This window comes from Chinchilla lanigera, unplaced genomic scaffold (genome assembly GCF_000276665.1).
Source record: "Chinchilla lanigera isolate Chin_1 unplaced genomic scaffold, ChiLan1.0 scaffold00062, whole genome shotgun sequence".
Taxonomy (NCBI): Eukaryota; Metazoa; Chordata; class Mammalia; order Rodentia; family Chinchillidae; genus Chinchilla; species Chinchilla lanigera.
Genome location: NW_004955463.1, coordinates 3,589,768 through 3,602,953, shown reverse-complemented (window position 1 = coordinate 3,602,953; position 13,186 = coordinate 3,589,768). Strand labels below are relative to the sequence as shown.

General features: G+C 34.3%; 1 protein-coding gene and 1 long non-coding RNA gene across 4 annotated transcripts in view; one reads left to right on the top strand and one right to left on the bottom strand.

Annotated features, from left to right (window-relative positions):
- Dlc1 (DLC1 Rho GTPase activating protein) overlaps window positions 1-3,539 on the bottom strand; it is a 381,773-nt gene extending 378,234 nt beyond the window's left edge. Inside the window, exons 1-2 of one of the 3 annotated variants that reach the window (XM_013521500.1) lie at window positions 3,437-3,539; window positions 2,699-2,752 (exon numbers count right to left, since the gene is read on the bottom strand). The gene's annotated coding sequence lies outside the window, so the exon portion shown is untranslated. Of the gene's footprint in view, window positions 1-2,698; window positions 2,974-3,436 lie in introns of those variants that run through there. The other 2 variants (XM_013521501.1, XM_005398346.2) reach the window with 2 other exon arrangements.
- Window positions 3,540-3,834: 295 nt separating this feature from the next.
- Window positions 3,835-12,307, top strand: LOC102015615. Its single transcript, XR_263144.2, has 3 exons — window positions 3,835-3,914; window positions 4,378-4,450; window positions 12,237-12,307. It is a non-coding gene; the product is annotated as an uncharacterized LOC102015615 (long non-coding RNA).
- Window positions 12,308-13,186: the final 879 nt, after the last annotated feature.

Here is a 13,186-nt window from a genome sequence, read left to right as displayed (position 1 = left end):
TAGCAAGGTATACAGCATGAAAAAAACCTTTTTTTAAAATTATAATGTCATTAAGAAAAAAACCGAAATGAGATGCTGTCTTTAACTAGATCCTCTAGTAATTACCCAGGCAGTTTTATAGACTAGTACTTTACTACAGTTAGTCTTCATTCTGGTAATGTAGTTTTGATGGCACTGGAAAGAACCTTGAACAGTGTTTCAAGTTAGAAACTCAATCTAATTCATGAAAATGGCAAAAAGTAAACGAACAAGTAAACAAACCAAACAACAGTGTTATGACATATATTCTCTCTAAACAAAGGGCATTTACTAGCAGAGAGCATTTTATGAGAAAGTAGTGTTTCTATATGCCCAGCAACATATACTGTCATTATGTAGGACACATGAATGAGCCTATTCTATTTTTACTGCACTATCATTTATTAAGGTGCTGTAAAATATTCTTTATTTTGCAACTAAAGGACTTTGTAGAAAGATCAGAGTGGATGTGATTCAAAGAATCAAATAATTGAGAATATGGAGTAGAAAGGAAGATGAAATATCTGGATTTAATTGACCTAGAAGTGTACACTAATGTTTTCATGTGTCTTCTTAGGCTTTTATATTTCCACTGAAGCAGAAAAATACATAGAACTACAAATAGGCTAAAGCAATAGACATTTAGGTTACAGAAAAGAAAGACTGTCTGGATACATAAGATCCTTAGAAGTTTCTAATGGCAGTTGTAAAATTATTTCTGCAAGTCACTTGGTTGGGGTAGTTTTTTCTGATATCAATTGAATACAAGGTTATGAAATAGTCAAGCTCTCTTCTAGATCTATTTTTGGAAGCACTAGTTTGAAATTAATGAAATATTAACATAAGGTTTGATGTTCTTGGCATAAGCATGAAATATAAGAAAATAGTTACAGTATGTTACACCTTTACAGTGTTTGTTTAAAGCATAATAAATTTTTGAAGGAAAATTTTTGCATTTGAGAAAATTTCATTGTTGAGTGACTTTGGTTCTTTCTTTTAATATGATTTTTTTTCCAAATTACTAACACTGGTGTGGTTTTAAATCTTTTTAAAAGAGGAATTCCAATTCTCTTCCTGCAAAGCAGCCTTATATTAGATTTGATCATACTTCATTATGCATAATTATTTGGCAGAAAGATACTGTGTTGTCAGAATATGTAAATTATCAATCAGAGTACTGTAGTTCCACTGTCATTTCTTCTACTGGCCATTGGGATGACCTTGGACAGGTCATTTTTGAATGTTACTCCTCAATTTCCTTGTTGGCAACCTCAAGAGTGTCAGAAGTCATAAGCTCTTATGTTCTTTCCCTGATGTTCTATTCAGGAATTTTCTGAAATCACTATTTAGATAAGTCAGAATTACTTTTTTTTTGCAGTATTCTAGGGATTGAACCCAGAGCTTTGCCCATGGTAGCAAGTACTCTACCACTAGACTACGTGCCAACCTTGGATTTTCATTTTTAAGACTTCAAGAATCATTTTTCTTATATTTTAGAAGTCTTAAATTATTAGCAAATAATTAAAAGTCATCAGTAAAAGTTATCATAGCATAGAGATTAAGAACAAAGTAGCTACTACAGTAAGTAGTCACCTCGTACTACACAAAAGTTTATAATTAAAATCACTGCTTGATTTCCTATGATCTGTCAAAATTGCCCTTCATCTTTCATTTGGTATGTCTTGTGTTTGTCTAGCAGATTTTTTCCATGAATATTTTTCCCTTTACATACTATTTCATATTATTTCTAAAAAATAGTAATTTTCATTGCAAGTATTCACAAATATAGTAGCATATTATGTATATAAGCCCACACTGTTTCAGCCATTACTCAATGTCTTTCCTTATAGATTGAATATTTAAACATTAAGACAGTTTCAAGAGATTTTAATCCAAGACAAACATATGATTACATGAAGTATGGACAAATGATCGGTTTTTGTATGATTGTCCTGATTTTGGCTGTTTCAAAATAATAATCCGTGTTGAAACAGTAATGAGTGTCATTTACTTAACGCAAATATTCGCACAAAATGTGGTCTTAGCAGTAAATGCAGAAAATTTACTATAAGTTATAGGCAATTCTGATATTTAAATTTCTAAGATTAAATACCAGTTACTACAGAAATAATTTCTGAAATTTTATGTTTGCTTTTTTATAAATGCTATTTTTAAGATGTATATTGGTGAACATTGGTTTGGGAAAATATTGAAGAATACAACCTTCCTAGTCTTACATCAGGCACAAAATATTCTTTGGAGATTTATTAAGAAAAAGTCACTTTAGTGCTCCCTCCTCTTCTTGGCAAAAGAAGCAGAGAAGGAAGAATTCACTCACACCTCATACTTTCATGTGAGAAGATGCATTTGTTTCATATTATGCCAAATAATAGAAGAATAGTCCTTACAGATCTACTAATAAGTGAGCTAAGGATAAAGAAGGATCAAGATAAAATGTTACTTTGTGAAGCACAAGAGTAAAATTTTATGGCTCATATTTTAGGGATGACATTCTGTTAAAAGGATTTGACTCAGTGCTCTACCTAACGTTTTCTCTTCTAATTCCAGGATTTAGCTCTTAGACCTGGGGAGTCACCAAGTGAGTGCAAGATGCTGTCATTATTCTCACACTGCTTCTCCGCAGAACCCTTAAAGCATAAAGAAGCCCCGTAGCTCTTACCTATACTCCTACGAGGAGCTGCAGCGCCAGGCACGACATGGTTCAGAACTCAGGCTAGGAAAGAAGTCCGTCCCGTTAGCTTCTCCAAAACATAAGTTCACATATCGTAGTTGAGAGCATGACTCTATTCTAAGCAGTTTTATGCAGAGTGTGATTCTAACAAAAACACCCTCCGCAGCTGGAGGCAGCCTCAGCTAAAGCCGGATTCTGTCAAGGCGTTCCCAGTGACTTCTGTCTACTAAATTCAGACTGATGTTTTGCGAAAGGGGCCTCCACAACCAGGCCCAGATTGCCTGGAAAGTATTTCCTGCCTCTGAGAAGTGTGCATGTGAGAAAGACTGCGAAGCAGAGGGGAGGGGGAGAGGGCTGAGCAGCCTAGGCATTTCAGGAGTTCTGATTTTACACAGAACTGAAGTGAGTTTGTCAGAGCTCTTGAGGTGATTAGCTAGAGAGTCATAAAGTCCTAGAGCTTTTTCTATCCCACACTGCTTATGAGAAAAGGGAGGGGAGAGAAAAAGAGAGAAAGAAAAACATAGTTCCCTCCCTATCTCCCACTTTTCCACCGTATTAAATATATATACACAGCTTGCTCAAAGTATCTTTACTAACTCTCATTTCAAAAAACCTTTTAACATAGCAACATGAATTTAGGGTTTCAATATCATTAGTATTCTAAAAATTTCAAACCTTTAAAAATATCAGTTAAAACTGAAAACCCTGCAGGCTTATATGCTGTACCTGAGAAAATCTGTGAAATCCAGAGAATCCAGTAAGTTGAGTATTTTTGTCCAGTCCTCTGTGATCCCAAGAATTCTTCACAGAATCAAGTAGTTCAGTTTGTGTTACAGCGTATGCTGCATTACCTCTAGCCAGAATTCTCCAGAGTTACACAAATCCAGTGCTGGAAAAGCAGAAGACAGACTCCATCTTGATCATATTAAGAGTCTTGCTGACATTAAACACTTGCAACTGCTTCTATCTTAGCTTGACCGAGTCTCTGAATCACATCTCTAACGCGGCTCCCAGTATCTGTATCCTTGGTCCGACACAAATTTTGTGAACTATCATCTGTTTATCTTTGCTGCTTTCTTGTGCCTCCACTGAAGGACTTCCTCCTAGCTGCTCCAGGCTGGGAACTTGGACTACCATTTGGTTTTGATTAAAACCAGACAGCTAACTCTGGAGAATTTAGGGAATAAGCTCATGGAAACTGCAAGTATGGCTTTAATTAGTGCATCAATTAATAATAGATGTTAGCTTGTCTTATAATAAGATGTCACAAATACAAATGCTCAAGTCACTTCAGGAAAAAGGTTCTACAGTTCTCTCTCCTTTATGAGCCAGCATTCTCTGTAGGGAAAGTGGAAGGACAGAAGGGGCATATGGCTTTGGGACATCCAGGTTGTGGAGGGGCCAGTGGGGTGGCTTCACTGTTTATAAGAGAGCGGTAGGAAACAGCATCTCTGAGTTTAATTATCTCGTTTGGTTGAAATTGCTCGGTAAAGTCTCCCTTCTACTTTGCTTACAATCAGTGGAACCTACTGCTATTTGTGGCTGAAGCATTTTTCTCAGATGGTGATGATCAGATTAATCTCATTGTTGGATTTACATGGAGATTGCAGATTTCTAGAGCTTTAGTAACTAGAAATTTAAGACTAATTCTAATTTTGATTTGATAGATGAGTAGCATACATGGAGGTATGAGAAATGTCAAGTCCGTTTGCGCTAACATCCAGCCTCTTCTCTGAAACTGTAAGTACTTCTCATAGCTAATGCATGTGCTGAGTTGGTTCCCATTTTTATAACAGCAGGCTGGTCCTCAGATATCACAATGACCATATTTGTTAAACTCCCTCAGAACACTGCAAAGGTGATAACTTGGAGAAATATTTTGATGATGTATAATTACTGCTCCCTAAAATCTCTCAAAATTAGTGAAGAACACAAACTATTATAGAGACATATCAAAGAGCAAAAATTACTTTTACCATACATGAATCACAACATGAAAAATATTCAAATAAAAATGTGTTAGCAGGAACAGTTTTAAAAATTTAGATCGGGCCAGGTGTGGTGGCTCTCGCCTATAATCCCAGCACTCAGGAGGCTGAGTCAGGAAGATCCTTGAGCATTCAAAACCAGCCAGTGCTACAAAGTGAGCTCGAGTCCAGCCTGAACTGCATAGGAAGACCTTGTCTCAAAAAAGACAAAAAAAATTAGATCAAAACCTTACTGATAAGAAGATGAACATCTGAATTCTTTTAATTTAACCTTCAATGCATACACAAAGAAGGAAGTTCATTCTTTTTATAATTCTTTAAAGCATATTTATATTCATATTTAAACTACTTCCATGGACACTATGCCCATTTCAACTTCCTGATAGTCTTTGTGTGTGTTTTTATTTTTATTTTGTAGATAAAGCATTAGGAAGTTATTTTTTCTCAAATGATACAAAGTGGTGAATTCTACATTAAAACTAAATTCACCCAAATTCTAGTGATTTGTGTTTAATTTTTTTCCTCTATAAACTGCTTTCATTGACTTCCATTAGTTACAATGTGAAACTGACAATATTTCTTTTACTCTGAATTTCAGATCTCTTCTTTGAAAATAGAGACAGGTCGATATAACTCACAGATTGGAAACCAGGATTGAATTTGTATGCATATATATTTATTTCTTTTCTCCAAGGAAAACACTGGACTGGAATGGAATGAGGATTAAGATAACTGCTTTCCTAAAATAACTTGCATATCTTTATCTTGCCTCTATCTCTGCCTCTAGTCCTGCTATATGCTGGTTGTTCAACATTATATGAGCACCCGCCCAGTGCTTCTTGAGTCTCCCTGGGAATTCTATAACCTCCCCCGCCTCCTCCCCCATGTAATTAGCTTTGCTTCTGTTTATTCTGGCCTGACAAAATTACAAAATCCTACTCTCATACATTTACAAAATAGCTTTTAAGATATCTCAACATTCTTATTAGTTTCTCCTTAACAATCTTTCTTCTCTAAACAAATAAGACTTCATGTTTTCTTATTAGAAGTATTACTTTCCAAATCTTTAATCACTCTTATTTATTTTTTCATCTTCAATTGCTTAACTCCAAACAAATCTCAGGACTTACATTCTCATAAAGGTTTTTTACCAAATATGCACAAAAAGATAAATAATGAGATAACTTCCTAGAAACTTAACATCATGTCAGGCACATAGAAATGGTTTAACGTATTTGTCTCTTTTCTATTCGTAATTCTAAATATTTCATTCCTTAAATGCTTGGCAATTATTCTAGAATAGATCATATAATAAAATACAGTAGAGGGGCGGTTGAGAATTTGAACCAGAGTATCAGGACACGAACTTAGCTCTAAAACAAGCACAGTGACCATGGCCAAGTTACTTAACCTGGGTAAGACTTATTTTTAGCCTCTGTAACAAAGGGTTTTGAAAATATGAGGCAGTAATCCATGTATAACCATTAGGCTTTATGACTGGTATAGTGTTCACTGGTAGCTAGAATTATTTTGACTGTTTAAATTATTATTTTTTATCTTTATATTTCTCTTGTGGGTAACATTTTTAGAATATTTATAACCACTATCTGCTTATCAATTAAACTTCATTAAATGTAAATTTGGGATGATTGTATTGATGAAACACTTTCACACTCTTTGGAAAGAAAAGAAGAAGAGAAAGATCAAAAGTTATTTCAAAGATCAATTTTATTCCCACATTGTTCTCTAAAATTCTAAATATTTGGCTATGATACATATGATTAGATGATTAATTGACTCTTGCAGTTTGTACAATGATTTCTCATGGATTTTTAGGAAATTTGAATCTATACTTTCTTTGCAGATGTGTTCAATGATTCTAATGTCATTTAACAATCTTTTGTACAAAGCAAGTTCATTCTTTCTTTGTACAAAGCAAGATCTACTCTGGTTGAAAGATTTATCTTTGTACGAAGCATATATACATTTACATGCATATGCACATACATACATGTAAAATAGTATTTTATTCTCTTATGAATTGGGTAGGAAGCATCATTAACTCAGTATTCACATTCACCATAGGTTTTTGTTCTTTCCATTTTTATGAACAGATAGTTTCATAGTAATGCACTTGAAATTAATTCTTAAGAAAAATGATTGCAAAACACTAAAAAATTATCCACATGTGTACTCTTAGGTAATAAAGGTACCTAACATTTTGTCTATAGAAATTAAGTTTCCAAAATATCTCTAACAATTTTGCTTATAATTTATTAGAGTTGCTACATATATGTCAAAACAAAAGGAAGATAATTAACAGGACTTTGAGTTACAGTTTTTAATAATTTCTCAATAGTTTTTACCTGTACTTTCTCCAAGTAAGTTCATCTTACAGGTAGTAACTTAACCCAGGTTAAGTAACTTGGCCATGGTCACTGTGCTTGTTTTAGAGCTAAGCTCGTGTCCTGATACTCTGATTCAAATTCTCAACCGCCCCTCTACCGTATTTTATTATCTGATCTATTCCAGAATAATTGCCAATGAACTTACAAATAAGTTCATTCATCCAGGTAAAAGAAAAAGTACAACCTTTTATTGTTTATTAATTGCTAGTTACATTATTACTTTTTAATCAACTTTTTAAAAATTTGAACACTTTTTCTAATCATTTAGAATTCATCTGAAAACATTTATTTAAAGACATTTAAATTTAATATTACATTAACAAAGGTAGCAAAATTATATAAGTACTTTAAAACCATTTATGTTTGTTTTTGCTTTATCATATTTATTTTCTCCCTTCACTGAAAATTATTACAATCCAAAAACCAGTGTAAAGAGAAAGCATCCTGATAAATTTAAAAAGTTTTTAAAATACAAGTTTATGAAGTAGAAAAAGTATATGTACATTTACATGTATATATATATACATACATGTATGTACATTCATATATACAGACACTCATACACATGCACACACATACATAAATATTAGAGGATATATGGTTTAGAAAGTGATAAATCTCCTTGCTTGTCGAATAGAGCTAAGATACCTGTCTTAGCCATTTCTTCTCTTTTGAACAAAGTACCAGGCACCCACAAAGTAAGGAAGAGGATTATTTTGGCTCAACTTTCCTAGTGGTTTGTGTCCATAGTCAGCTGGTTCTAAGGCAGAAAGATCTGGTAGAGGAAAAGCTCACTTCATGTCAGCCATGAGTCAGAGAGGGAAGGGAGAAGGCAGGGAGGGAGAACTGCTCTTCCAGGTCAGTACCAGGCTCTTCTTTCAGATCCTATCTCCTAAGAGCGAGTCCACTATTGTGCCCCATAATCCAATCGTGTTTCAAAAGCTCTGCCTGTATGGAGGGTTTGGGGAGGAAATCTAGACATAAATCATAATGATACCTTTAGAAGATAAAGATTGTATGCTTTAAAAACAGGGAGAGAATCAACGTGACCTCAAAGGAAGGAGGGAGGGAAGAGTTCTAGAAGGCAAGCTCAGGTCTGTGATGAGGACCAGGGGAGGTCATCTCTAGTAAGCACTTTGGCTTTGACTTGGTGAAAAGAAGAGCCCTGACAAAGTTTGAGCAGAAGAGTAGTAAGATTTCCTTCACATTTTCATTGGGTTACGCTAGCCGCTTTGTTAGTAGGCAGAAGGAAATGGCAGGCCACAACAGGGACGCCATTTGGGAGCCACCATGATGGTACAGGTCGTTGTGGATGGCAGCTCAGTTAGAGGTAATGTGAGAGGTGACATCAGAACCTTTCGTTGTTGCAGTTGTTGCATTTCACGCCATGAGTATTTCTTGAGGAACTGAACTTGCTATGTAAGCAAAAAGGGTTATCAAAAAACTTGCAAGCCAGATGTGGTACCACACACCTGTAATTCCAGCACTCAGGAGGCTGAGGCAGTAGGATCACTGGGAGTTCAAGGCCATCCTGGGCTACACAGTGAGTTCAAGTCCAGCCTGAACTACATAGTGTGACTGACCCTGTCTCAGAAAACAAACAAAACAAAGCTAAACAACTATAAAAGCTTCCTGAGCAACTGAAGGACAGAGTTCTCATCAGTGGGAAAAATTGAAGCCAAGAGATGAAGTTAGTCTTGTGTACTAAAGGCTATAGTAGTTTTGGACACATTGGCTTTGTGATGTCTTTTAGACTTTCATAAGAGAAATGTTAAAGCAGCGGGTGTGTGAATTGAAGTTGAGAAGAGGTCTTGGTTGTAGACTTGGACTTTCATATTTGGGATTTGAAGTATGAGGCTAGATGAGATCACTAAGAAAGTGAATGCAATTAAAGTAACTCTGAGAAGAAAGAACTAATTGGCCATTGGATTTAGCAAAGCAGACGTTATTGTTGATAATGAGAGAACAAGTTCATAGAATCCTATGGATAAAAGCCTGAACAGCATGATATAAAATAGAAATCTTGAACAGACATTCAAGATACAAGTAGAGTCAAACCTTTGGCAGAGCTAAGTACAAAGGGGAGTAAACACATGGCAAGTGTTTGTGACCATAAGATGCTTTTATTAGGACTGAAGAATACAATATGTTTGCACACTCTTGCTTTGTTTTTAGATCAATATAGGTTCCTCAAGAGGGAGAGGTTGATAGGGTGTAAGAAAGAGCAGAGAAAGCCTGGAGTGAATTTCTGAGTAGGAGAGACAGAATGTGACTTAGCACGTGGGTACTGATTTTAGGAGCATCAGACATGTGAAAACTTAACGGATGTAAGATTTCCATGATTCAGTTAATCACTCTGTAACCCCCACCAGCTTCCATCATGAGTTTCCCTGCATTGTTACATAAACTAATGTTTGGTTTGGTTTTTGGTCATGTAGTTTGAAATTTGTATTTATGGTCAAGTATTGGTTAAGTAGAAAACATCTAGTGTTTAGACAGGACTGGAGGATCTAGAACTATCATAGTGACAAAGTTGCAAATGCATTTCTCTGTGTAAGTCTTTACACAGTTCCTTCTCTTATATTTCTCTGAATGGAGCTTCAGATACAGCCAAGTTCAAGAAGACCTTTCCCGCTGGCAAAATACAGTCCAGTTGTACCCTTTAAAGTTGAAAAGAAAGTCATTGATTTTACCTTAACCTTGCCTACAGGTACTATTTATGCCATTGGTGTCTAACTGCAGGTCCTTTTGTCAGTTTCACATTTTATTCCATTCATCTCTTGATTCTTTTAGTCATCAGTTTCTTTTGACATTTCTCATTCTATTTTAAGAGATTTATTGGGCTGTAACTGGTACACAATAAACATATATTGAAATTTTACATATATATAAATATATATAATCACCACAACAAAATTCCTCATGTAGTTTTCTCCTGCCTCATTGTCATCTGGCCCTCTTACTCCTTTCACCCCCCTGGAAACCATTTATCTGCTTAATGTCACAGCAGATTAAGTTTTATTTCCTAAAAATTTATGTGCATGAAACCACATGAAATATTTTTCCTAATTTCCTTCACTTAGTATAATTATTTCAAGACTGTTGTTGTAATGTTCATTCCTTTTATGGCTTAGTAGTATTCCATTGTAGGAACATAACACAACTTGTTTATTTGTTCATCTGTTGATGGATATTCAGGACAGTTGCACTGGGACAAACATTTCACCATTATAAGTAAAATATCAACATCCGTATGCAAGTCTTAATATGTATGTATTCTTTCATTTCCTTGTGAATCCTTTACTCAGAAGTAAATGATAGGGTCATTTGGTAATCACGTTTCTTTTAATTTTTTCAGAAACTCCAAAAATATTTTCCAAAGTAATTGTACCATTTTGTATTTTAACAAATAATTTCTGAGAAATTTTGTTGTTCTGTATTCTTGTTAACACTTAATGTTATCCACTTTTTAACTTTAGCCATTGAAATGGCTGCGTAATCATACATCATTGTAGTTTTAACTTGCATATCTTAATAGTTAATAATCTCGAGAATCTTTTTACATGATTATTTGTCATTAATAGGTCTTTGATGAAAAATGTCTGTTCAAATATTTTGTCCATTTTTGAAATCCTGATCAAAGTCCAGAAAATTGCAGTGTTTTTACCATGGTTCTATCATGTATATTATGAATTTAATGAGTTTAAGGGCTCCTTAAATAATTGGAGACATATATTTAAGGAACCCTTAAACTCATTGAATTCTTAATATGTATTTTCCTAGAATAGAGATCACTGTAATCCTGACACTTTTAAGTGTCACCCACTTCCAATTTTATATGCTAGAAGTGTAGTTATTTGTAATTGTATGAACCAAAACTTTGACAGTTGGACTCAGCCAAATTTTATGTAAATATATCAGAGCATATGCCTGCATGAGTATCCAGTAAAAGTTATTATTTTACTGATAGATGTCAGTCTGCACAGAGGTGGCATGTTAACTATTAGAAATAAATGATACAACTTGGAAAGAAAGCATAAACAGTTCTTCCTTAGACCTTGAAAACATTTCAGTGTCCTGTTCAGTATTCAGTTAGACATATTTGTATCATACAGTATCATATCTAAATCCTGGTAATAATTTTTTTCTTCATTAAAAGAACACACTAACTGTTTTCTTTCATGATTATCAATGACCAAGTTTTGTTATAAAACCTCAAAGTAATATAACACGAACACTGAGTATGGAAAATGAAAATTTGAAAAACTTTAAAGTTTTCAAGAAGTTACATATGGCATTATAGGTAGAAAGTAGCAAAAGATTTGCCAAAGTAGACATGGGGTTCATGCCTGTAATCCCAGTTAGATTGAGAGAAGAGGATGGCAAATCTGAGCCTAGCCTGGGTAATTTAGCAGTTTAGTGAGACACTGCGACAAAAAGAAAGTAAGAAAGAAAGAAAGAAAGAAAGAAAGAAAGAAAGAAAGAAAGAAAGAAAGAAAGAAAGAAAGAAAGAAAGAAAAAAACAAAACAAGGACTATAAAGTTCTTTTTACTGTAGCTCAATGAAGAGGCCCTGGGTTAATTCTTAATACTGAGAAAAAAAGGCGTTCCCAAAATTTGAATGTTAGAAAAATAGTTTGAAAGATTTTTTGAAACTATGTCTTCATAGGGATGTAGAATTTGACTAACAAAATAATATCGTTGTAGAATAAAATATAGCAGAATTCCTTCTACTTGCATTAGTTATTTATGGGCCATAGGAGAGGGATGCTTATAGTTGCCAAGTTCTTACACAGACAAATAAATTATAGTAATACAGTAGCTATTTTATTGGGGGTCTTGATGAGCTGCAAAATTTTTAATGAGTTAAACTAATATTTTGGCTAGTGAGTAAAAGGTGTGAACTATCAAAAATGCAGACCTCTGACTTCACGGTTTAGGGCAAGAGACTTACATGTAATGTCAATTTGAGAAACAGGTCAACTGAACTAGGAGACAGAATCTCCATGACTGGTTTCCTTGGGTTGTACCAATCTGATGATATCTAATTCTTAAACCTCTAGCATCTGTTCTGGGAAATTTTTTTATTGTATGTCTGAATAACTATGCTCAGATGATTATTTTCTTCTAGATAGGAAGATAATGAAGATGATAATAAAGATACTCAACTGCCCGAGAAGAAGATAGAAACCAACAAATGAGCAAGACATAAGTAATAGAAGCAAGTCAATTACAAGTATTACTTTTCTTTAAAAAGTGTGTCAAATAGTTTTGTTGGTATTAAGCTAAATTTTAAAATTCTGATTAGAAAAGTAAATGGATCAATGAAGCAGCACATATTTTTGAGCACATACTCTGGGCAAGGCATTGTGTTGTTAGATATTTCAAGGTAAATTGTCACAATATCCTTCAATCTGAAGATTTCATAACTGTTTAAACATGCACAGCATTTTATGTTTAATTTTTCATTTTAAGTGAAGGTCCTTTTAAGACTTTTCCCCAAATCCTTGCTATTTTAATACCTAAATCTAATATCTGCTTTTTGGTAAACGCATTCCCAGAGGAAACAAAACTTATATTTACCAGATTCAAGAGTGCAAAACTGGTCAAGAAAAAAGAAAATCAATCTTACATTTTTACATCTGGGGGACTGAGCAACTTCATTGAAGATTATAGTACGTAATGTAACAACCATTGCTAATTCCTATCACTTTGTTTTGAGGTCATGTATCATTTTTGTGTTGTTTTGATTTTGTCTTCATTGTTGTTTTGCAAGTTTTTTTAAAAATCTGTAAAATAAAAAAAAATTTAAAAATCTTATATTTAGTTACTATATTTTCTGTATTCTTTTAAAACCTTATTTACAAGCCGGATGTGGTGGCACATGCCTGTAATCCCAGCACTAGGGAGGCCAGAGCAGGAAGACTGCCATGAGTTCCAGCCCAACCTGGGGTGCTCAGTGAGTTCAAGACCAGCCTGAACTACAAAGGAAGACCCTGTCTCAGAAAAATAAACAAACAAAAAAACTAAACAAACCCAAAAGGTACAAACAAAAAATACCTTAGTTACAGATCTTTTCAA